The following is a 27,668-nucleotide window of genomic DNA, read 5'->3' as shown; positions in this document are numbered from 1 at the left end:
GAACAATATCATGGCTGAAACAATATCATGGCTGAAACAATACCATGGCTGAAACAATATCATGGCTGAAACAATATCATGGCTGAAACAATACCATGGCTGAAACAATATCATGGCTGAAACAATATCATGGCTGAAACAATACCATGGCTGAAACAATATCATGGCTGAAACAATACCATGGCTGAAACAATATCATGGCTGAAACAATATCATGGCTGGAACAATATCATGGCTGAAACAATATCATGGCTGAAACAATATCATGGCTGAAACAATATCATGGCTGAAACAATATCATGGCTGAAACAATACCATGGCTGAAACAATACCATGGCTGAAACAATATCATGGCTGAAACAATATCATGGCTGAAACAATACCATGGCTGAAACAATATCATGGCTGAAACAATATCATGGCTGAAACAATACCATGGCTGAAACAATATCATGGCTGAAACAATATCATGGCTGAAACAATACCATGGCTGAAACAATATCATGGCTGAAACAATATCATGGCTGAAACAATACCATGGCTGAAACAATATCATGGCTGAAACAATACCATGGCTGAAACAATATCATGGCTGAAACAATATCATGGCTGGAACAATATCATGGCTGAAACAATATCATGGCTGAAACAATACCATGGCTGAAACAATATCATGGCTGGAACACTGCCATGGCTGGAACACTGCCATGGCTTGAACAATACCATGGCTGAAACAATACCATGGCTGAAACAATACCATGGCTGAAACAATATCATGGCTGGAACAATATCATGGCTGGAACAATATCATGGCTGAAACAATATCATGGCTGAAACAATATCATGGCTGAAACAATATCATGGCTGAAACAATATCATGGCTGAAACAATATCATGGCTGAAACAATATCATGGCTGAAACAATATCATGGCTGAAACAATATCATGGCTGAAACAATATCATGGCTGGAACAATATCATGGCTGGAACAATATCATGGCTGAAACAATACCATGGCTGAAACAATACCATGGCTGGAACAATATCATGGCTGAAACAATATCATGGCTGAAACAATATCATGGCTGGAACACTGCCATGGCTGGAACACTGCCATGGCTTGAACAATACCATGGCTGAAACAATACCATGGCTGAAACAATATCATGGCTGGAACAATATCATGGCTGGAACAATATCATGGCTGAAACAATATCATGGCTGAAACAATATCATGGCTGAAACAATATCATGGCTGAAACAATATCATGGCTGAAACAATATCATGGCTGAAACAATATCATGGCTGAAACAATATCATGGCTGAAACAATATCATGGCTGAAACAATATCATGGCTGAAACAATATCATGGCTGAAACAATATCATGGCTGAAACAATATCATGGCTGAAACAATATCATGGCTGAAACAATATCATGGCTGAAACAATATCATGGCTGAAACAATATCATGGCTGAAACAATATCATGGCTGAAACAATATCATGGCTGAAACAATATCATGGCTGAAACAATATCATGGCTGAAACAATATCATGGCTGGAACACTGCCATGGCTGGAACACTGCCATGGCTTGAACAATACCATGGCTGAAACAATACCATGGCTGAAACAATATCATGGCTGGAACAATATCATGGCTGAAACAATATCATGGCTGGAACACTGCCATGGCTGGAACACTTCCATGGCTGGAACAATACCATGGCTGAAACAATACCATGGCTGGAACACTGCCATGGCTGGAAAAATACCATGGCTGGAACAATACCATGGCTGGAACAATACCATAGCTAGAACAATACCATGGCTGGAACAATACCATGGCTGGAACAATACCATAGCTAGAACAATACCATGGCTGGAACAATACCATAGCTGGAACAATACCATGACTGGAACAATACCACGGCTGGAACACCACCATGGCTGCAACAATACCATGGCTGCAACAATACCAAGGCTGCAACAATACCATGGCTGGAACAATACCATGGCTGGAACACCATGGCTGGAACAATACCATGGCTGGAACAACACAATGGCTGGAACAATACCATGGCTGGAACAATACCATGGCTGGAACAATACCATGGCTGGAACAATACCATGGCTGGGACAATACCATGGCTTGAACAATACCATGGCTGGAACAATACCATGGCTTGAACAACACCATATCTGGAACAATACCATGGCTGGAACAATACCATGGCTGGAACAATACCATGGCTGGAACAATACCATGGCTGGAACAATACCATGGCTTGAACAACACCATAGCTGGAACAATACCATGACTGGAACAATACCTTAGTTTAGATGAGAAGATGGGTATAACGAACTTAATGTCCCATCGTATCTCACTTGAACCTCGTACTAGACCTATCTATATACCTGCATGCAAAATGCCTCATTCACAAGTTGCTGTCACAGAAGAATTGATCAATCAAATGCTTGATGATGGAGTTATTGCACCTAGTAATTCACCCTGGAATGCAACCTTGATCCTAGTACCTAAGAAGGATGCTACTTGGCGCCCACTGATTGACTTTAGGAAGTTGAATGCGAAAACTATTCCAGATCGCTTCCCACTTCCTGTACTTGCTGATGTTTTACATAACATCAGAGATAACAAAATCTTTTCAACCCTAGACTTATTACAAGGGTTTTGGCAAGTCCCTCTTCACAAGGACAGCCAAGAGCTAACTGCATTCTCCACTCCTACAGGTCATTATCACTTCCTCCGTATGGCCTTTGGGTTACGATCCTCCCCTATCACGTTCTCAAGGCTCATGACTAATATCTTTAGAGATCTCATAGGTAATGCACTTATGGTGTACTTAGATGACGTAATCGTCATGTCTGAAGACGTGGATACGCACTTGAAAAGACTTGATATAGTACTTGGTTAGCTTGAAGAAGCCAATTTAAAGATCAAACTCTAAATGTTAATTTTTCAGATCAGAAATCAAGTTTCTTGGTCACATAGTCACTCCCAGAGGGGTTACAACTGACCAAAATAAAGTAACTGCAGTACTAAATTTTCCAACTCCCAAAACTGCTGATGCCGTAAGATCCTTTGTGGGCTTAGCAGGTTTTTATAGATCATTCATTGCCAATTTTTCTTCCATAGCAGCTCCTCTAACTGAGTTGCTTAAGAAAGATGCTCCTTTCGTTTGGACCTTCCGTCAAGAAAGAGCATTCCAAACTCTAAAAGCTAACATCTGCTCCAATTTTAAAATTTCCAGATTTTTCTAAGCCCTTTTATCTGACAACTGATGCTAGTTCAATTGGCATAGGTGCTGTACTAGCTCAGAAGACTGATGGCAAGTACAACGCAGTTGCATTTGCTAACCGAGTCCTTACAAAGGCTGAATGTAATTATACAGTAACTGAGCAAGAAGCTTTATCAGTACTCTGTTCAAGTCTTCACAGACCATGCTCCACTGATACCTTTGTTCCAGAACAACCTACTGGAAGGTTAGCCAGATGGACCTTGACTATCCAAGAGTTCAATCCTACCTTTGAACACTTACCTGGCAAGTCAAATGTAGTCGCAGATGCTTTATCACGACATGTTAGTATAGTAACTGCAGACCCTCCATTTACTGCCAAGGACGTAAAGAATGCTCAACAAACAGATCCCATGTGGTCTGGTGTGATTCGATTCCTTCTCCAGGAAGATCTTATTCTGACTGTGAAGCCACCAGCACCCATCAGTGACTTTGTCATGGACCAAGAATTACTGTATCGAACAGCCGAGTTGGGTACTCCTAGCAGACTGGTATAGCAGTTAGTAATTCCACAGTCACTAGTGAATGTAGCCTTACAGCTAGTTCACGATGTACCAGGTGTTGCACACCCTGATATGGATCATTCAGCAAAACAAGCCAGATTGAAATACTTTGGCCTTGTATGGCAACTGATATTTCTGAGTATGTTAAGAAATGTAGTATCTGCATGCAACATAAAGGTAATGTTAATGGTCCTAATCCAATCCAGGTGTATCCAACTACTAGCGGACCATGGGAAAGAGTTGCACTTGATTTGTTAACTAATTTCCAATGTTCCCTCCAGGGCAACAAACATTTGTGTGTTATGGTAGAGCATTTCACCAGATATTGTGAGTTAGTTCCTATTTCAGATAAGAATGCTGAGACAGTAGCTAAAGTGTTTAAAGAATGCATTATCTGCAGGCATACCACCCTTAAGTCCCTAGTAACAGATAATAGAGGTGAATTCTGTAATGAGATTCTTGAAAATTTGTGTACCTTGTACAATATCTCTAAATCCACCATTGTTCCTCATCATCCTGCCAGCAATGGGTTAGTAGAACGAACCGATAAGAAAGTACTTGATGTCTTGAGAGCCACTATCAATCCCAACAATGAAACTTGGGACGAAGTTATACCTGATGTTCAGTGTGCCATAAATTCTGCTTACAATGTTTCTATCGGTGACACTCCACATTATGCATTGTACGGTGCAGATAAACGTTTCCCTTATGAGTTGTTATATTCTAACCCGAAACCAAATTACAACCCTGATGATTTCATAGCAACTCGTACCAGCTTAGCTCAAAGTCTTTTTAGAAGAATCCGTGAAACACTTCATAAATCAACAGCAGAATTTACAAGAGTCGCTAACACTCGAGCAAAGCCATCCAAAATTACAGTAGGTTCGAGAGTTATGCTGACTAATTTTAACAAAACGTCTGCAATGCCTAAGCTTGATCAAAAGTTTGTTGGTCCTTATCGAGTAGTTGAACATATTAATGGCAATAAGTATAAAGTTAGAGAAATTAGTACTGGTCAGTATAAAGAATCGCATTAAGATCATATGAAGTTAGTATGTGATGATAATGATGTTCCAACTCAGACTAATGTGACAGGCTCTGACAATCCTCCTGATCCTGTACTCTCTACCTCTAATACTTAGTCAAACGATCAACCTGAATGTTGTTATTCCCTACGTACACAACTTGTATTGAGAAATCCTCAAGTATTAATTAAAACTACTAATTCAGATTTGCCTCAAACACAGCATGAGTTAGCCAGTGCAACAGAGTTTGATCCTCCCAGAGATGACACCCATTCTGCATATGTCAATCTCACCCTAGTAGAGTTGGGGTTAAATGTAAATAGCCTGTATAGATGAATAATTACAGTATCAACTTATTAATATTCAAGATTTTGTGTGTGTGTGTGTATGTGTTCATGTTCTCTCCAAATTCTGAGATTTAACAGTCTAGATTTGAGTGCACCAAGTCTGCCTTTTTTTGTTAAACACTTCTTTCTTTGTATATATTCCTTCCTCAAAATCTGTAGATCACATGAATACAGATCAATCGAGCAAATTTTTTTTTATTATCACTTCCATTGTGTAATCCCAATGTTGAGTTCATTCTATGAGTTGTGCTATATCATACCTTGTAATGCATTACATTAAATTTCATTACAGTAAGTTACATTCACTTTCATTCCAACATTCTCTTTATGTATGTTATAATGTTCAATTGTTGTGTACTTTGACATCGTATAGAATCAGCCCCAGTCATAGGCCTGTCGTCTCTAGTTTGTATTAGCTGTATGTCGGGACGATGTACATTAGCGTCGCCGAGCTCTCAGTAGTACCAGTACCAGTAACCAGTTACCAGTGCCATAGTGACTCACTACCAGCCGTCTATGTGAATCACTTGCTATTCACTACTGCAGCTGACCCTAGCATGTTTTTGAATGCTGCTCACCCCTAGGCATCATTCATGGGTCAGTTTAAAGATAGGGAGTGGAGACATAGGTCAGGCTGGGCGCTTCCCATATATTGTTTTAATTATACTCCATTATTGCCTATGTGAGTATCCTTTACCCAATCCACGTTACCGAACCCACGAGACATAGTTGGAACAATACCATGGCTGGAACAATACCATGGCTGGAACAACACCATGGCTTAAACAATACCATGGCTGGAACAATACCATGGTTTGAACACTATCATTGCTGGAACACTACCATGTCTGGATAATACCATGGCTGGAACAATACCATGCTGGAACAATACCATGGCTGGAACAATACCATGGCTGGAGCAATGCCATTGCTGGAACAATACCATGGCTGGAACAATACCACGGCTGGAGCAATACCATGGCTGGAACATACCATAGATGAAACAATACCATATGTGAAACAATACCATAGCTAGAACAATACCATGGCTGGAACAATACCATGGTTGGAACAATACCATGGCTGGAACAATAACATGGCTGGAACAATACCATGGTCTGAACAATAACATGGGTGGAACACTACCATAGTTGGAACAATATCATGGTTGGATCAATACCATGGCTGGAGCAATACCATGGCTAGAGCAATGCCATGGTTTGAACAATACCATGACTGGAACAATATCATGGCTGGAACAATGCAATGATTGGAACAGTACCATGGTTGGAACAATACCATGGCTGTTAGGTAAGACACATATGCAACAGTTAGGTATCTTTATTTCGAAACGTTTCGCCTACACAGTAGGCTTCTTCAGTCGAGTACAGAAAAGTTGATAGAAGAGACGTGAAGACGATGTAATCAGTCCATCACCCTTGAAGTTTTGAGGTGGTCAGTCCCTCAAGGGTGATGGATTGATTACATCATCTTCACATCTCTTCTATCAACTTTTCTGTACTCGACTGAAGAAGCCTACTGTGTTGGCGAAACGTTTCGAAATAAAGATACCTAACTGTTGCATATGCGTCTTACCTAACAACCTGTCGGTATTTTACACCATTTTAATATTCACTCAATACCATGGCTGGAACAATACCATGGTTGGAAAAATACCATGGCTGGAGCAATACCATGGATGCAAACAATACCATGGCTGCAGCAATACCATGGCTGCAACAATACCATGGCTGCAACAATATCATGGCTGGAACAATGCCATGGCTACCACACTACCATGGCTGGAACACTACCATGGCTGGAGCAATACCATGGCTGGAACACTACCATTGCTGGAACACTACCATGTCTGGATAATACCATTCTTGGAACAATACCATGCTGGAACAATACCATGGCTGGAGCAATGCCATTGTTGGAACAATACCATGGCTGGAACAATACCATGGCTGGAACACTACCATAGTTGGAACAATATCATAGTTGGATCAATACCATGGCTCGAACAATACCATGGTTTGAACAATACCATGACTGGAACAATACCATGGCTGGAACAATGCAATGGTTGGAACAGTACCATGGTTGGAACAATACCATGGCTGGAACAATACCATGGCTGGAACAATGCAATGGTTGGAACAGTACCATGGTTGGAACAATACCATGGCTGGAACAATACCATGGCTGGAACAATACCATGGTTGGAACAATACCATGGCTGGAACAATACCATGACTGGAACAATACCATGGCTGGAACAATACCATGGTTGGAGCAATACCATTGTTGGAACAATACAATGGCTGGAACAATAACATGGTCGGAACAATAACATGGCTGGAACAATACCATGGTTGGAGCAATACCATAGCTGGAACAATTCCATGACTGGAACAATACCATGGCTGGAACAATGCAATGGTTGGAAGAATACCATGGTTGGAAGAATACCATGGCTGGAACAATACCATCGTTGAACAATAGCATGGCTGGAACAATACCATGGTTGTAACAATACCATGGCTGGTACAATACCATGGCTGGAGCAATACCATGGTTGGAGCAATATCATGGCTGGTACAATACCATGGCTGGAACAATACTATGGCTGGAACAATACCATGGTTGTAGCAATACCATGGCTCTTACAATACCATGGCTGGAACAGTACCATTGCTAGAATAATATCATGGCTGGAGCAATACAATGGCTGGAACAATACCGAGGCTGGAACAATTCACAACTAGCATACATTTGGACCTATCTGTCCACCCTGGAACATTATAAAGTCACGACTCTGATGTAAATATCTCGTTTATATTTCTAAATTTTGTTTATCGACCATCTCTCCTGATTTATGACTTGACAATGACACGAAGTATCTCATTTTTTTTTTGGTGGGGGGGGTTGTTAGGATGTCAATATAACTGAATTCAGCAGTTATGTTTGGAAACGTGTTAGTGGCACTGTTAAATTATTGTTGTGGTTCAGTGTGTTGATTTCAATGAGTTACGGTTATCTGGTGTCTGGTGTAGCAAGAGTGAATGTGTGTGTGTGTGTGTGGAAGTGTAGTCTCATCCTTCCTTATTGTGCTAGCCATTGTAACTTTCTCCCCGGTAGTTTTCTCTCTCTCTCTCTCTCTCTCTAACAATATTAAACTACCTCCAGCTTATCTGGAAGCTATTGTGCTTAGTCATTATGTATCATCTAAATTATAACTGTGGCATCAAATTTGTGCATCTTGTTACATTCTATTGATCTTCAAGAAGACTTCTATTTTCCAAGAGTTAATAACGCTTTTCCAACGACAAAAGATACAACTGATTTTATCTTCTGTAGAAAAATAATGGTCGAATTTTCTTACGACACATCTAGTTTTCTTTTCATACGTCGACACAACGATCAATATACCATCTAATTATATAATGGCAAATTTCTCCTCGTTACAATGATTATTTCTGCATATGTTAATTTCCGTTCATTTTAGTCACTCGAACTGGTAAAATTATTTAATATATTTTTTTAAGCTCACAACCTTGTTCTATAATATTGTTTCATGCTTACTTTATTATAAGACTATCTACGGATTTTGAGAATTAATGTATGTTAAGTGAAATGTTTGAAGTGAAACCGAACATAGTTAAGCAGCTTTCTTAATTATGTTTAGTTCAACCGTCCTCTTCCACTTCTCAATCTAAGATTATTGTTTTGATCTTCCCTTTCTCTCCCACACACCGTTACTAATAGTCTCTCGCTCGCTTCTTTTCTCCTGTTACAACATAATGTTATGTTTTACTTCCGCGTACAAAACCGGGCGTTACTGACATGGTGCTTCCCACTCTCCCCTCCCTCCCTCCCGTCCTTCACTCTCTCTCTCTCTCTCTCTCTCTCTCTCTCTCTCTCTCTCTCTCTCTCGCTCTCTCTCTCTCTCTCTCTCGACTTACGGCATAATACCATATATTTCCGCACGTGCGTATTAACGTTGTGACACAGTGGTAGTGACAGTAGCACCTCTGTGCTAACTGTTGCATCATCACAATATTTACGTAAGTTGATAATACGGTCTATAGACATCTTCGCTTTACATATACACGATTCTTAAGAATGTGTATGTACGGTACATATATACACACACACAGTATGTATATATATATATATATATATATATATATATATATATATATATATATATATATATATATATATATATAGTAGGTTGGTAGACAGCAACCACCCAGGGAGGTACTACCGTCCTGCCAAGTGAGTGTAAAATGAAAGCCTGTAATTGTTTTACATGATGGTAGGATTGCTGGTGTCCATTTGTCTGTCTCGTAAACATGCAAGGTTTTAGGTACGTCTTGCTACTTCTACTTACACTTAGGTCACACTACACATACATGTACAAACATATATATACACACACCCCTCTGGGTTTTCTTCTATTTCCTTACTAGTTCTTGTTCTTGTTTATTTCCTCTTACCTCCATGGGGAAGTGGAACAGAATTCTTCCTCCGTAAGCCATGCGTGTTGTAAGAGGCGACTAAAATGCCGGGAGCAAGGGGCTAGTAACCCCTTCTCCTGTATATAATACTAAATGTAAAAAGAGAAACTTTCGTTTTTCTCTTTGGGCCACCCTGCCTCGGTGGGATAGGGCTTGTTTGTATATATATATATATATATATATATATATATATATATATATATATATATATATATTTACATATATATAACGAATTTAAATATCACACTTGCGGATTTTGGGAAAAATGTGACTTGATCCGAATCGCTGAGTCGTCAGAGGAACACTAATACTGCTCCTCTTTCACTTTGTAATTTCATATTAATGTAAACTTTTGCATGAATAAGGACAATGGGTAAATTAATGTTTTACGAGTGACTGGTGAACATAGGGTGATACTGCAATAGTGAGTGATGTCATTAATTACACTGTCAGAACCAGAGGTGATGATAACGTTAATTAACTTTCCAACATGTGTGTGCACAAAGTGCTTTAGCGCCGATAAAAATAATTATGGAATTTCGCCAAGTGTATATAAAAACTAACAGTGTTATTACAAGCGTTATTACAGGCAGTGACGGTGTTATTACAGTGACGGTGTTATTACAGTGACGGCGTTATTACAGGCAGTGACGGTGTTATTACAGTGACGGTGTTATTACAGTGACGGCGTTATTACAGTGACGGCGTTATTACAGTGACGGCGTTATTACAGTGACGGCGTTATTACAGGCAGTGACGGTGTTATTACAGGCAGTGACGGTGTTATTACAGTGACGGTGTTATTACAGTGACGGCGTTATTACAGGCAGTGACGGTGTTATTACAGGCAGTGACGGTGTTATTACAGGCAGTGACGGTGTTATTACAGGCAGTGACGGTGTTATTACAGTGACGGTGTTATTACAGTGACGGCGTTATTACAGGCAGTGACGGTGTTATTACAGTGACGGCGTTATTACAGTGACGGCGTTATTACAGGCAGTGACGGTGTTATTACAGTGACGGTGTTATTACAGTGACGGCGTTATTACAGGCAGTGACGGTGTTATTACAGGCAGTGACGGTGTTATTACAGGCAGTGACGGTGTTATTACAGGCAGTGACGGTGTTATTACAGTGACGGTGTTATTACAGTGACGGCGTTATTACAGGCAGTGACGGTGTTATTACAGTGACGGCGTTATTACAGTGACGGCGTTATTACAGGCAGTGACGGTGTTATTACAGGCAGTGACGGTGTTATTACAGTGACGGTGTTATTACAGTGACGGCGTTATTACAGGCAGTGACGGTGTTATTACAGGCAGTGACGGTGTTATTACAGGCAGTGACGGTGTTATTACAGGCAGTGACGGTGTTATTACAGGCAGTGACGGTGTTATTACAGTGACGGTGTTATTACAGTGACGGCGTTATTACAGGCAGTGACGGTGTTATTACAGTGACGGCGTTATTACAGTGACGGCGTTATTACAGGCAGTGACGGCGTTATTACAGGCAGTGACGGTGTTATTACAGTGACGGTGTTATTACAGTGACGGCGTTATTACAGGCAGTGACGGTGTTATTACAGTGACGGCGTTATTACAGTGACGGCGTTATTACAGGCAGTGACGGTGTTATTACAGGCAGTGACGGTGTTATTACAGGCAGTGACGGCGTTATTACAGTGACGGCGTTATTACAGGCAGTGACGGCGTTATTACAGGCAGTGACGGTGTTATTACAGGCAGTGACGGCTTTATTACAGGCAGTGACGGTGTTATTACAGTGACGGCGTTATTACAGTGACGGCGCTATTACAGTGACGGCATTATCGTCCCATCAACCGTACAGAGAGAAAATGAAAAAAAATGTTTAATATCAGCGTCTGTTACAATGTCCACATCTATCATATTATAAACATTGGTAACGTGGCTAAAGTCCCCTCAAAGCCGTCAACATGACTCACAAAATCGTAATGACACGACTGCAAACAAACCATACCACGGGCGGGATTTGAACCCGCGGTCAGAGTCTCAAAACTCCAGACCGTCGTGTTAGCCACTGGGCCAGCTAGCTAAACTCCAGACCGTAGCTAAAGCGACGGTCTGGAGTTTTGAGACTCTCTGACCGCGGGTTCAAATCCCGCCCGTGGTATGGTTTGTTTGCAGTCGTGTCAACCGTGGCTAGTGAAGAGTAAGAGATCTGCCCGTACGTTTTATCTTACCCAAGAGTGTATAAGGAGAGTGCATAGAAAAGCACTAGGAGGCCAAAACAGGAGAATAAGGCTAAACAAAACACATTATGAGTCAAACGAAAAAAAAAGACGAAAAAATTGAATGATATTAACAAGTACAAAAATGTAAAGAAAAAGAACACAAGGGCAACTAATGTGGCATTTTATTGTGGCAACGTTTCGCTCTCCAGGAGCTTTGTCAAGCCGTTACAAACAATACATGGACACAGAGGGTATATATAGGCTCAGAGTGAGGTGCAATACTAGTGGTAGTTGTAGTAGTAGTGACATAAGTTGTAGTAGTAGTGACATAAGTTGTAGTAGTAGTAGTAATACAATATGGTAGAACAATTAACCTGTACAAGATTAAAAGGATATAAAAGCTATTACTTGGGTAACATAAAAATAGGTTAGACAAATATTGTCGGTAATTCTACCAACATTATTACAATCTGTAGGTACAAAAATGTAACAACAGAGGAAAATACATCACAGGGACTAAAGCAGTAGTGTGCAGAGATTATTATTACATTCACACAGAGAAGACCTAAACCCTTAGGAGACTAACAATTCTTAGGTATTTGGAGATAAATCCCCCAGCCGGAATCAGTTCCTTCCCAGCCGGGTCACCAACTGGAAAAGACTTGGGCCGGGAAAACACCGGCGAACCCACATCAATCAATACTTCCCAGTCACACCCTGGTGAAGGATGGAGGTGTGTGAGCACCAGCACCCAGCACCAGCACCCAGCACCAGCACCCAGCACCAGCACCCAGCACCAGCACCCAGCACCCAGCACCAGCACCCAGCACCCAACACCAGCACCCAGCACCAGCACCCAGCACCAGCACCCAGCACCAGCACCCAGCACCCAGCACCCAGCATCAGCACCCAGCACCCAACACCAGCACCCAGCACCAGCACCCAGCACCCAGCACCTAGCATCAGCACCCAGCACCCAGCACCAGCACCCAGCACCCAGCACCAGCACCCAGCACCAGCACCCAGCACCAGCACCCAGCACCAGCACCCAGCACCCAGCATCAGCACCCAGCACCCAGCACCAGCACCAGCACCCAGCACCCAGCACCCAGCATCAGCACCCAGCACCAGCACCAGCACCCAGCACCCAACACCCAGCACCAGCACCAGCACCCAGCACCAGCACCCAGCACCAGCACCCAGCACCCAGCAACAGCACCCAGCACCAGCACCCAGCACCCAGCACCAGCACCAGCACCCAGCACCAGCACCCAGCACCCAGCACCAGCACCCAGCACCAGCACCCAGCACCCAGCACCAGCACCCAGCACCCAGCACAAGCACCCAGCACCAGCACCCAGCACCCAGCACCAGCACCCAGCACCCAGCACCAGCACCCAGCACCAGCACCCAGCACCAGCACCAGCACCCAGCACCAGCACCCAGCACCCAGCACCAGCACCCAGCACCCAGCACCAGCACCCAGCACCCAGCACCCAGCACCAGCACCCAGCACCAGCACCCAGCACCCAGCACCAGCACCCAGCACCCAGCTCCAGCACCAGCACCCAGCACCAGCACCAGCACCGAGCACCCAGCACCAGCACCCAGCACCCAGCACCAGCACCCAGCACCCAGCACCAGCACCCAGCACCAGCACTCAGCAGCAGCACCCAGCACCAGCACTCAGCAGCAGCACTCAGCAGCAGCACCCAGCACCAGCACTCAGCAGCAGCACCCAGCACCAGCACCCAGCACCAGCACCAGCACCCAGCACCAGCACCCAGCACCAGCACCCAGCACCCAGCACCAGCACCCAGCACCCAGCACCCAGCACCAGCACCCAGCACCAGCACCCAGCACCCAGCACCAGCACCCAGCACCAGCACCCAGCACCCAGCACCAACACCCAGCACCCAGCACCAGCACCCAGCATCAGCACCCAGCACCAGCACCCAGCACCCAGCACCAGCACCCAGCACCCAGCACCCAGCACCAGCACCCAGCACCCAGCACCAGCACCCAGCACCCAGCACCAGCACCAGCACCCAGCACCAGCACCCAGCACCAGCACCCAGCACCAGCACCCAGCACCCAGCACCCAGCACCAGCACCCAGCACCCAGCACCAGCACCCAGCACCCAGCACCAGCACCCAGCACCAGCACCCCCCCCCCAGCACCAGCACTCAGCAGCAGCACCCAGCACCAGCACTCAGCAGCAGCACCCAGCACCAGCACTCAGCAGCAGCACCCAGCACCAGCACTCAGCAGCAGCACCCAGCACCAGCACTCAGCAGCAGCACCCAGCACCCAGCACCAGCACCCAGCACCAGCACCCAGCACCCAGCACCAGCACCCAGCACCCAGCACCAGCACCCAGCACCAGCACCCAGCAGTCAGTCTGGTGGAGCTAAGTAACACTTGTCATATACTGCTCTCAACACTGACATTCTCACACTTTCTGCAGATAAGAGACACTGACTACAAGATTTATGTATGCAAAAGAAAACGTTTTTATGGATCGTCACATATAAATTTATCCCAACAAGTTATGACGATGTGTCCAGAAGGTGGACACAACTCCCATTTTAAAAGTAACAAATGTGTAAATATTGACATTTACTGTAGTCACTCGTCGTGCAACGAAAATGATTCGATAATTCAGAGTTGTCGTTGATCTTTAAACTTTCTTTACAAGTTTATCAGAGTTGTCGTTGATCTTTAAACTTTCTTTACAAGTTTATCAGAGTTGTCGTTGATCTTTAAACTTTCTTTACAAGTTTATCAGAGTTGTCGTTGATCTTTAAACTTTCTTTACAAGCTTATCAGAGTTGTCGTTGATCTTTAAACTTTCTTTACAAGTTTATCAGAGTTGTCGTTGATCTTTAAACTTTCTTTACAAGTTTATCAGAGTTGTCGTTGATCTTTAAACTTTCTTTACAAGTTTATCAGAGTTGTCGTTGATCTTTAAACTTTCTTTACAAGTTTATCATAGTCGAAATACTTGTCTTTTCAATCGACTGATATATTCACACGAATACATGTGACAAACCTGTTTTAAACTAATCAATCTAACCGGGGTGAAAATTATATAATATGTAATTTCAAAGAAGTATTAATTCTCTGATGTTCAGACTTCTTTTTGAGGAGTTATAGCAAAAATAAATATAGTGTGTCTTAGTATAACAGTGATCCATTCTTCATCAGACAATCTTCAAATATCCAGCTGGAAAAAAACCGACATATAAATCATGTTATTTAATCCTCTTTTCCTGTCCTACACTTCATGTGATCCTCCTTGACTCTCCTTGATCCATCTCACATATTAGCATTACCATTTCTTCCCTCCTTCTATGCCTTTATCCTCTGGGCTATCAGTTCCACTTTTTTAATATGTTCGTTCTCTTTTTTCATCTTTCATTATCGCGAATCTTTTTTTTTATTATTTATTTTCATTATCCAGTAGTCATTTCCTCCATCCCAGAGCGCTGTTCCAAAATTTTCTATTTACTTTCCTATCATCCACTTGGTTTACTTCTTCACATAGACATCTTTGTGTGTTCCTGCCTCCTATTCTCCTTTCATAACCTGCTACTGTGGTGTCCCATGGCTCAGTTGGCAACGCTCTCACACACTGAATGTCCGTGGTTCAACCCCCGGCATGTTTCCAGATACCTGCTACCCCTGTTTACTTAGCAGTAAGTAGGTACCCGAGTGTTAGTCGACTGGTGTGGGCGATATCCTGTTACTACCAGTAACTTGTTAACTGGTAGTAACAGGATACCACCCACCTGGTGGCTAAAGCTCCCGCTTCACACACGGAGGGCCCGGGTTCGATTCCCGGCGGGTGGAAAACATTTCGACACGTTTCCTTACACCTGTTGTCCTGTTCACCTAGCAGCAAATAGGTACCTGGGTGTTAGTCGACTGGTGTGGGTCGCATCCTGGGGGACAAGATTGAGGACCCCAATGGAAATAAGTTAGACAGTCCTCGATGACGCACTGACTTTCTTGGGTTATCCTGGGTGGCTAACCCTCCGGGGTTAAAATTCCGAACGAAATCTTATCTTATCTCTTATCACTGATCTAGGGGGGCATCAGGGGGAATCAGGGGGCATCTGGTCCTCACCCTTTTCCCGCCCTAAATAGTACATTGTTCCCTGACACTTACTTTTTCATTTCTTAATTTCTTATCCATTTTCCTCATTCCTATTTTTATCTTCCTCTAACTGTTGTATTTTAATGTATTGTTGTATTTTAATGTATATTCTTCTTACCTCTCATTGGTAATCTTACTTTCTTCCTGCTGCACCGCTTGTGTCCCTTTGTATGTGGTAACACTACTGCACCTCTTGTGTACCCTTGTATGTGGTAACACTGCTGCACCTCTTGTGTACCCTTGTATCTGGTAACACTGCTGCACCTCTTGTGTACCCTTGTATGTAGTAACACTGCTGCACCTCTTGTGTACCCTTGTATGTGGTAACACTGCTGCACCTCTTGTGTACCCTTGTATGTGGTAACACTGCTGCACCTCTTGTGTACCCTTGTATGTGGTAACACTGCTGCACCTCTCGTGTACCCTTGTATGTGGTAACACTGCTGCACCTCTTGTGTACCCTTGTATGTGGTAACACTGCTGCACCTCTTGTGTACCCTTGTATGTAGTAACACTGCTGCACCTCTTGTGTACCCTTGTATGTGGTGACACTGCTGCACCTCTTGTGTACCCTTTATGTAGTAACACTGCTGTGTCATGTGGGTTCAATAACGTGCATGGGGTAAAAAACACTCATGTAGGCTGGTTGGTACGTATAATTATAACGGAAAGTATGGGAAGCACCATCAGCCGACCTGCCTCTCTCTGCTCTCTATCTCAGACTGACCCACCAGTACCTAGCGGGTGAGCGGCATTCAAAAACATGCTATGGTCAGCAGCAACATGAATAACAGTCAGTGATTCACACAGATGGCTGGTAGTGAGTCATCTACTGGTAACTGGTTACTGGTAACTGGTACTACTGAGACCTCATCCACTTCACTGGATCAATCTGTTCCACCAGTTGAGGAGAAAGACTTAGCTCCCACTGACTTCCCAAATGAGGTCAAGCGTTTGTTGACTCTGTTGAACAAACGTCGTAAAGCCATTGCCTTACCAGGTGAGAAGATGGGTATAACGAACTTATTGTCCCATCATATTCCACTTGAACCTGGTACTAGACCTATCTATATACCTGCGTACAGAATGCGTCATTCACAAGTTGCTGTCGCAGAAGAATTGATCAATCAACTGCTTGATGATGGAGTTATTGCACCTAGCAATTCACCCTGGAATGCACCCTTGATCCTAATGCCTAAGAAGGATGGGTACTTGGTGCCCAGTGATTGACTTTAGGAAGCAAAATGCGAAAACTATTCCAGATCGCTTCCCACTTCCTGTACTTGGTGATCTTTTACGTAACATTGGAGATAACAAAGTCTTTTCGACCCTGGATTTGTTACAAGGGTTTTGGCAAGTCCCTCTTCACGAGGACACCCAAGAGCTAACTGCATTCTCCACTCCTACAGGTCATTATCACTTCCTCCGTATGGCCTTTGGATTATGATCCTCCCCTATCACGTTCTCAAGGCTCATGACTAATATCTTCAGAGGTCTCATAGGTAATGCACTTATGGTGTACTTAGATGACGTAATCATGTCTAAAGACGTGGATACACACTTGAAAAGACTTGATGTAGTACTTGGTAAGCTTGAAGAAGCCAATTAAAAGATCAAACTGTCTAAATGTCAATTTTTCAGATCAGAAATTAAGTTTCTTGGTCACGTAGTCACTCCTAGAGGGGTTATGACTGACCAAAGTAAAGTAACTGCAGTACTAAATTTTCCATCTTCCAAAACTGCTGATGCCGTAAGATTCTTTGTGGGCTTAGCAGGTTTTTATAGATCTTTCATTGCCAATTTTTCTTCCATAGCAGCTCCTCTAACTGAGTTGTTTAAGAAAGATGCTCCTTTTGTTTCGACCTTCTGTCAAGAAAGAGCATTCCAAACTCTAAAAGAAAAGCTAACATCTGCTCCAATTTTGAAATTTCCAGATTTTTCTAAGCCCTTCTAGCTGACAACTGATGCTAGTTCTATTGGCATAGGTGCCGTACTAGCTCAGAAGACTGATGGCAAGTACAACGCAGCTGCATTTGCTAGCCAAGTCCTTACAAAGGCTGAACATAATTATACAGTAACTGAGCAAGAAGTTTTAGCAATAGTATGGTCTTTAAAGCACTTCTGAGACATTAATTATCAGTACTCTGTTCATGTCTTGACAGACCATGCTCCACTGATACCTTTATTCCAGAACAAACAACCTACTGGAAGGTTAGCCAGATGGACCATGACTATCCAAGAGTTCAGTCCCACCGCTGCCACCAAATTGTCATGTGGGTTCGATAACGTGGATAGGGTAAAAACACTCACGTAGGCTGGTTAGTACATATAATTATAACGGAAAGTATGGGAAGCACCATCAGCCGACCTGCCTCTCTCTGCTCTCTATCTCAGACTGACCCACCAGTGCCTAGCGGGTGAGCGGCATTCAAAAACATGCTATGGTCAGCAGCAACATGAATAACAGTCAGTGATTCACACAGATAGTTGGTAGTGAGTCATCTACTGGCAACTGGTTACTGGTAACTGGTACTACTGAGAGCTGCACCTCTTGTATACCCTTGTATGTGGTAACACTGCTGCACCTCTCGTGTACCCTTGTATGTGGTAACACTGCTGCACCTCTCGTGTACCCTTGTATGTGGTAACACTGCTGCACCGCTTGTGCACTCTTGTATGTGGTAACACTGCTGCACCTCTTGTGTACCCTTGTATGTGGTAACACTGCTGCACCGCTTGTGCACTCTTGTATGTGGTAACACTGCTGCACCTCTTGTGTACCCTTGTATGTGGTAACACTGCTGCACCTCTTGTGTACCCTTGTATATGGTAACACTGCTGCACCTCCCGTGTACCCTTGTATGTGGTAACACTGCTGCACCTCTTGTGTACCCTTGTATGTGGTGACACTTCACTCTATAACCTGGCACTCTCCTCTCTTCGGTACCACATTTCTTCACTGCGGCTCTCACCCAGAGTGCCACAATATTCACTGTGGCTCCCACCTAGAGTGCCACAATATTCGCTGTGGCTCCCACCTAGAGTGCCACAGTGTTCACTGTGGCTCCCACCCAGAGTGCCACAATATTCACTGTGGCTCCCACCTAGAGTGCCACAATATTCACTGTGGCTCCCACCTAGAGTTCCACAGTGTTCACTGTGGCTCCCACCCAGAGTGCCACAATATTCACTGCAGCTCCCACCCAGAGTGCCACAGTGTTCACTGCAACTCCCACCCAGAGTGCCACAGTATTCACTGCGGCTCCCACCCAGAGTGCCACAGTGTTCACTGCGGCTCCCACCCAGAGTGCCACAGTATTCACCTCGGCTCCCACCCAGAGTGCTACAATGTTCACTGTGGCTCCCACCCAGTGTCACAGTATTCACTGCAGCACGCACCCAGAGTGCTATAGTATTCACTGCGTCACCCGCCCGGAGTACCACAGTGTTCACTGCGGCTCCCACCTAGAGTGCCATAGTGTTCACTGCGGCTCCCACCCAGAGCGCCACAGTATTCACTGCGGCTCCCACCTAGAGTGCCACAGTATTCACTGCCGCTCCCACCCAGATTGCCACAGTATTCACTGCGGCTCCCACCCAGTGTCACAGTATTCACTGCGGCTCCCACCCAGAGTGCCATAGTATTCACTGCGGCTCCCACCCAGAGTGCCACAGTATTCACTGCGGCTCCCACCTAGAGTGCCACAGTGTTCACTGCGGCTCCAACCCAGGGAGGTGAAATCGCAGATCTAGAGAGTGTACAGAGATCCTTTACTGCACGTATAAATTCTGTCAAGCACCTTAACTACTGGGAACGCTTGGAAGCACTTGACTTGTACTCGTTGGAACGCAGGAGGGAGAGATATATCATAATCTACACTTGGAAAATCTTGGAAGGAATGGTCCCAAATCTGCACACAAAAATCACTCCCTACGAAAGTAAAAGACTGGGCAGGCGATGCAAAAATGCCCCCAATAAAAAGTAGGGGCGCCATTGGTACACTAAGGGAAAACACCATAAGTGTTCGGGGCCCAAGACTGTTCAACAGCCTCCCATCAAGCATTAGGGGAATTGCCAATAAACCCCTGGCTGCCTTCAAGAGAGAGCTGGACAGATACCTAAAGTCAGTGCCGGATCAGCCGGGCTGTGGCTCGTACGTTGGACTGCGTGCGGCCAGCAGTAACAGCCTAGTTGATCAGACCCTGATCCATCGGGAGGCCTGGTCATGGACCGGGCCGCGGGGGCGTTGATCCCCGGAATAACCTCCAGATAGTGTTCACTGCGGCTCCCACCCAGAGTGCCACAGCATTCACTGCGGCTCCCACCCAGAGTGCCACAGTATTTACTGCGGCTCCCACTCAGAGTGCCACAGTATTCACTGCGGCTCCCACCCAGAGTGCCACAGTATTCACTGCGGCTCACACCTAGAGTGCCACAGTGTTCACAGCGGCTCCCACCCAGAGTGCCACAGTATTCACTGCGGCTCCCACTCAGAGTGCCCCATTATTCACTGCGGCTCATACCTAGAGTGTCACAGTATTCACTGTAGCACGCACCCAGAGTGCCATAGTATTCACTGCGGCTCCCACCCAGAGTGCCACAGTATTCACTGCAGCTCCCACTCAGAGTGCCACATTATTCACTGCGGCTCACACCTAGAATGTCACAGTATTCACTGTAGCACGCACTCAGAGTGCCATAGTATTCACTGCGGCTCCCACCCAGAGTGCCATAGTATTCACTGCGGCTCCCACCCAGAGTGCCACAGTATTCACTGCGGCTTCCACCCAGAGTGCCACAGTATTCACTGCGGCTTCCAACCTGAGTGCCACAGTATTCACTGCGGCTTCCAACCTGAGTGCCACAGTATTCACTGCGGCTTCCAACCTGAGTGCCACAGTATTCACTGCGGCTCCCACTCAGAGTGCCACAGTATTTACTGCGGCTCCCACTCAGAGTGCCACAGTATTCACTGCGGCTCCCACTCAGAGTGCCACAGTATTCACTGCGGCTCCCACCCAGAGTGCCACAGTATTCACTGCCTCTATACTTCTCTTTGTTTGGTCTTGTCTTTCATCAATAGTTCTTGACGTCAGACGCTTCTACAAATACATTCTTTCCTGTAACTGCACAGGTCTCCCAGGTGAACCTCCCTCCTGAGTTAATATTGTACTCGCCTCATCCCTTCCAAGGAAGGGGGGCGAGGTGCATTGATGCTGGCAAGGGGCTCTTGCTGCAAGGAATTGGAGTTACCCTCTCTTTCCTTGCATCAAACTTAATTACCTTCCATTAGCCATTCGTTGTATAACCCATACGGGCTTAATGCTTCCCCATTAATATAACAATACTGTGTTTACCTAGTTTTACTAGTCTGTTTGCATTTGCAGGGGTCGATTCAAAGTTCTTGGCCGCGTTTCTTAAATATTATCGACAGAGCCTTTATCGTATCTAATCTTGAAGCTGTGTTATGGTGATTAGCAATGCCGTCTCATCTAGTTGGAGACACTTACTACTGAAACTGAAGAATCTTCTAACATTAGTGTGATTAATCTGTGACTAGATGTCATCTGTGCCACTGTCGCCCATTTATATCTCAAATAGCTTCTACGTGTCCACTATCTAGTCCCCTAAATATTTAGTATATCATGATCACATCTCACCTGACACTCCTTTCTTCAAGGAATTTTAGTTTGCGTTCTTTAAAATTTGCTTTCGACTTATCAAGGAATCCTCTAAGGCTTTACACACAACACACAATATTCGACACATCATGGAGCACGAAGTGTTAGCAAAGTGCTGCATCTGATAAAATCACGTAAAGCAACTCGAGAAAATCCAGAGGTTCACTTCTGGTTCGGGAAATAGGGTTGCTGATGACGAGAAAAGACTTATGTGAACTAGTTCTACATATACCCCTGACTTTATTCGGTTATGTCCTCCGGTAAAATGTCTGTAAGAGATGCATACTACATTGTTCGATGCCTCTGATTCATTTCTTCACACCTTTTCACCTATTCTTAATGATCTGAACTTAATTAAAACAGATGGACAATAGTCCATCTGGTAAAGTTTACATTTCGTTTGGTCTACATCTGGTGGTGGTGATTTAACCTGCCAAAGATACTTGTAACCCAGCCGGAGCCGGGCGGTAGTGACGTCCAAAAGTCTGCTTATCTTGTTAGATGCACCATAGAAATGTGGCTCCTCCTGCATGATGGAATGATGATAGATGGACTGACTTATGTCAATCTCCCTAGGTCTTAAGTCAATAAAGTGTGTGCGCGCTCGTGTGGATGTATGACCCACTTAACATTTGTATTTATAACTCATTACAATTGTGACCGGGTGTGGATGTGTCAGTGGTTCATTACTTTGTAATTTGTTCATGATTGTAACCATGTATAGGAGTGTACATGGTTGATTACCTTTGTAACTTGCCATGATTGTGACCAGATCTACCTGGAGTTCATTACCTTTGTAACTAGTTCAGCTATCATAACTTTGGGGTCCAGTCCCTGGACCCATTATGTACCTCTGTAATCTTTTGACTACCACCCACAGGATGAGTATGGGGTGACTACCGCCCACAGGATGGTTATGGGGTGACTACCGCCCACAGGATGGGTATGGTGTGCATAATAAACATATTAAACTAAAACTCTGACCATGTCTGCAGCTTGTTCAAGCCATCTTGGTGTATCTCAATGTTCTCTTTAATTGTTATTCTTCTCACTAGTTTTACATCATTGCAAAACACTTATATGTAGAATTTAATTTCTTCTGACTGGTTGTGTATGTAAAGAACAGCAAGATTTCAAACACTGAGCCTTAAGCACTCACCTGTGACCCACTACCACTCTAATATCTCCTCTTTCCAGCATCCCCCGGTTTCTGTTCTTTGGGTATTAGATATTTTAAGACACGTATACTAGGGAAAACCTTCATCATTCAACGTTTCACCCAAAGTGGGTCTTATCAAGCACTACTGCAGGTGAAACGTCGTACAATACATTGTGACTGAAAAGTCGCAAAAATAAAGGTTTTTCCTTTTAAAAGTGTCTAAAATTTCTACTTGTCGGTACACCCTATTTTCTACCTTGTTTGGATATTCTTATAACCACTTTCTCTCCCTCTTCTTGGCATCTCTCCTGATTCGTCGGTGAAAGTCTTTTTAAAAGATTCTTCATTTTGTCTCTTGTCCTCTTTTATGTGGCTGTGTATAAGTTTTCAATCTGCTTCGGTCTTCACTGCTATGTATATTTTGAAGTGTATTTTTGCTTACCTTGTTATCCTTGTTTTTCTGTTGTCCTCTTATTCTGTGTGTTTTCTATGCCCCTTCACTGTTGTACTTTCCTCCTCTCTGTGTCTTTGTAAACCATGGCCTCTTTCTGTGCTTCATATTTTCTACTTTTATCCATATCTTGACCAGTTTTGTTGGTTCATTCCCTCTTATCCTTGTGATGTTTTTAATATGTTGCCTCAAGAAAGTTTCCGTGACAAGCTCTATCACTATTTTCCATATGATTCAAGTAGGTAGGTTACTGAAAGCAGTGAAGAGTTTTTACGAGGATAGTGAGGCTCAAGTTAGAGTATGTAGGAAAGAGGGAAATTTTTTCCCAGTAAAAGTAGGCCTTAGACAAGGATGTGTGATGTCAGCGTGGTTGTTTAATATATTTATAGATGGGGTTGTAAGAGAAGTAAATGCGAGGGTCTTGGCAAGAGGCGTGGAGTTAAAAGATAAAGAATCACACACAAAGTGGGAGTTGTCACAGCTGCTCTTTGCTGATGACACTGTGCTCTTGGGAGATTCTGAAGAGAAGTTGCAGAGATTGGTGGATGAATTTGGTAGGGTGTGCAAAAGAAGAAAATTAAAGGTGAATACAGGAAAGAGTAAGGTTATGAGGATAACAAAAAGATTAGGTGATGAAAGATTGAATATCAGATTGGAGGGAGAGAGTATGGAGGAGGTGAACGTATTCAGATATTTGGGAGTGGACGTGTCAGCGGATGGGTCTATGAAAGATGAGTGAATCATAGAATTGATGAGGGAAAAAGAGTGAGTGGTGCACTTAGGAGTCTGTGGAGACAAAGAACTTTGTCCTTGGAGGCAAAGAGGGGAATGTATGAGAGTATAGTTTTACCAACGCTCTTATATGGGTGTGAAGCGTGGGTGATGAATGTTGCAGCGAGGAGAAGGCTGGAGGCAGTGGAGATGTCATGTCTGAGGGCAATGTGTGGTGTGAATATAATGCAGAGAATTCGTAGTTTGGAAGTTAGGAGGAGGTGCGGGATTACCAAAACTGTTGTCCAGAGGGCTGAGGAAGGGTTGTTGAGGTGGTTCGGACATGTAGAGAGAATGGAGCGAAACAGAATGACTTCAAGAGTGTATCAGTCTGTAGTGGAAGGAAGGCGGGGTAGGGGTCGGCCTAGGAAGGGTTGGAGGGAGGGGGTAAAGGAGGTTTTGTGTGCGAGGGGCTTGGACTTCCAGCAGGCATGCGTGAGCGTGTTTGATAGGAGTGAATGGAGACAAATGGTTTTTAATACTTGACGTGCTGTTGGAGTGTGAGCAAAGTAACATTTATGAAGGGATTCAGGGAAACCGGCAGGCCGGACTTGAGTCCTGGAGATGGGAAGTACAGTGCCTGCACTCTGAAGGAGGGGTGTTAATGTTGCAGTTTAAAAACTGTAGTGTAAAGCACCCTTCTGGCAAGACAGTGATGGAGTGAATGATGGTGAAAGTTTTTCTTTTTCGGGCCACCCTGCCTTGGTGGGAATCGGCCGGTGTGATAATAAATAAAAAAAAACCCCATAATCAGTACTCTACCTTTGTTCAAGTGCCCTTTTTTGTATCACTGTCCTGTTATCTTTCTCATGCTTGTCATAGCTATTTTTTGGTGAAGTACTGCCTTAGCTGTCTTAGACTCTATTCCCTAATATCTTCATTGCATAGTCTCTGAAGTCTTCTTTACCTAGGTGTGTCTTCTCTTCATAACTTCACATGTATCTCATTAACAGTACCACTTCCAGTCATCTCTCCTTACTGTAGTAAGGAGAGAGATAAGGAATCGTGTATTTATCAATTTTATTTTTCTCTTTTTAATGATTGTAAGACTGTTACCGATGCTCTCTCCATCTCGAAGCTTTTTGCAGATCCATCTTTATTTGTGTGCCAGACCTGCATTCATCTTCCATTTATCCTAGTTAGCGTTGAAGGGCCTGTGGGAGCAATCTAGAGGTGGCAGGATTCTTGGCCTTAATGGGAATATGGATCTCTGTGTTGAGATTTGGGGAGGTTGTAGTGGACGAAGGTGGTGCCTTGTCCTTAAGGTGATAAGGAGGAACTAGACTGATGTGGGGTTTGATTGGCAAGATAGGTCGAATAAATTTGAAGGAAATTAGAGTGGATGAGAGTTGCTGTAATTAAGAGGGATGAGGGGATGAATGTCGTAGGAATAACTGGGAAGGTGTGAACAGGGAAAGTGGAGGGTGGACTGAGGATATTGGTGAAAACAGCATGGCAGAAAAGAGAATCAAAGGAAAGAAGCGGTAATGTGAGAGGGAAGGGGGAAAAATATCAGATATTCATGTCAAGTTTACTGCAGCTGCTCTTGTGAAAGAGGAGTTTACTCTAGTTTGTGTTTCAGTGGGGCTGTTACTTTTCTGCATTGGTACTATGTGTTAGCATTTTTTCTTCCTCCATTCTCTACATTCCATGCCTCCTCTGTTCTCTCCTTTCTCCTTTCCTGCTATACGTCTTTGGCATCAAGCATTGCTTTATCCGTAACGCTGTCACCTGTAAATACTTTACCAAGTACAGTATTGTTTTCAGTGGACATACTTTGTCCTTCGCAAACCACAATACTCTAAGTAATACTACTTTAGCGGCCTCCTACTTAACGGTTATGGCTGCCAAATGCTCATCATTACTCATTCCCCCCTTTCTTGTCTCCATTCTTGCATATCTTCTGCTTTTTCGGCTATCTCGAAACCGTCGTTGATGTTAGTTTCCCCACTCACATCCACATATAATTATGGGCAAATCAGATCACTCGACATTAAACTCTTGATTCCTACACACATCATGACACTTAAGTCATTGTCACCAGGCAGGATGGTAATTTTTGTTTGTACTCTGAACAATATGATATGATTTTTTCTTTTAGATATTGCCATAACTATTTTGTACGTGAAATGAGAAGGAGGTTACCAACAAACAAAATAGATTCTCTGGTTTCGATTCCAGAGAAAATAATAAACTTACCAGAGGTCAAAACCACCTGCTGTGTTGGACCCTTGTTAAAGAAAGCTGGAACTTTCGCTGATGACTTCAAAGAAATTAGGAAGATGTTCATGATACAATATGACTCAGTGATGAGTCAGACATTAAGCACATTAAAGACAGACAATCCACATGAATTTTTCTTGAAGGCAATATCATACCGCTAAAATTTGACAAAGCCTCAGTCCTATTGTACTCCGAAGTAACTGATAGCATCTTCGTGCACTGTCATTGACTAAGACTTATAGAGATTTATAGTCTTAAATTTTTTTAAATAAAAGGTTTATTAGGAACTGATTTCAAATAAGCACGAAGTCTGGAGACAAGCCTCGTCGACACATTAAAAACCACTGATATAACCCTACTTAACAAGGGTGGCAGTAAAGCAATCTCTCTCTCTCTTTCTCTCTCTCTCTCTCACACACACACACACACTCTCTCCTAAATCTTAACAACAGCCTCCTTCCTTCAGATATTAAACTTACTTTTCGCTAAACTAATACCCCTCGAAGAAATCTAGTTCATACGTCCTCTGCCACTGATACTTCCCGCACAAAAAAAGTGCTAGCCTTGCAGACACTAACAATGATCTGCTCTGTCATGTTAGAAATCACAATCATCCTATTAACTGGTCCTTTACCAGTTAATAGGATGACGATGCTAACATCAGTTAGCATGGGTTGCCACAAGAAGACGGCAAACCTTCAAGCCAATGCAAACACAATCTTTCAGTGGGTCGCAGAAAACAATGACTTTTAACTAGGAAAAATTTAAGCTACTCATTAACGTTATTGTACTGGAGTAATATAGAGATATGTGCGATTAAGTTCAGGCATCTGAATTACTTGAAAGGTTAGAATTATCTTGGAGAGCAAGATATAATCATTTATAGTAATCTACAGATGAAATGTGCAGGCAGCATTGGTTCCAAATCTGTACACTGAAATTAACCTAACAGCATGAGCTGTGGGTGCACAATAACCTAACATCATGAGCTGTGGGTGCACAATAACCTAACATCATGAGCTGTGGGTGCACAATAACCTAACAGCATGAGCTGTGGGTGCACAATAACCTAACATCATGAGCTGCGGGTGCACAATAATCTAACAGCATGAGCTGTGGGTGCACAATAACCTAACAGCATGAGCTGTGGGTGCACAATAACCTAACAGCATGAGCTGTAGGTGCACAATAACCTAACATCATGAGCTGTGGGTGCACAATAACCTAACAGCATGAGCTGTGGGTGCACAATAACCTAACATCATGAGCTGTGGGTGCACA

At 43.7% G+C, this 27,668-nt stretch overlaps 1 protein-coding gene across 2 annotated transcripts in view; it reads right to left on the bottom strand.

Annotated features, from left to right (window-relative positions):
* The window catches only part of LOC128685307 (uncharacterized), a 51,793-nt gene that overhangs the window by 23,330 nt on the left and 795 nt on the right, over positions 1-27,668 (bottom strand). The gene's annotated exons all lie outside the window — the stretch shown is intronic.

This window comes from Cherax quadricarinatus, chromosome 8, assembly GCF_038502225.1.
Source record: "Cherax quadricarinatus isolate ZL_2023a chromosome 8, ASM3850222v1, whole genome shotgun sequence".
Taxonomy (NCBI): Eukaryota; Metazoa; Arthropoda; class Malacostraca; order Decapoda; family Parastacidae; genus Cherax; species Cherax quadricarinatus.
This window is presented reverse-complemented; position numbering and strand designations above follow the sequence as displayed.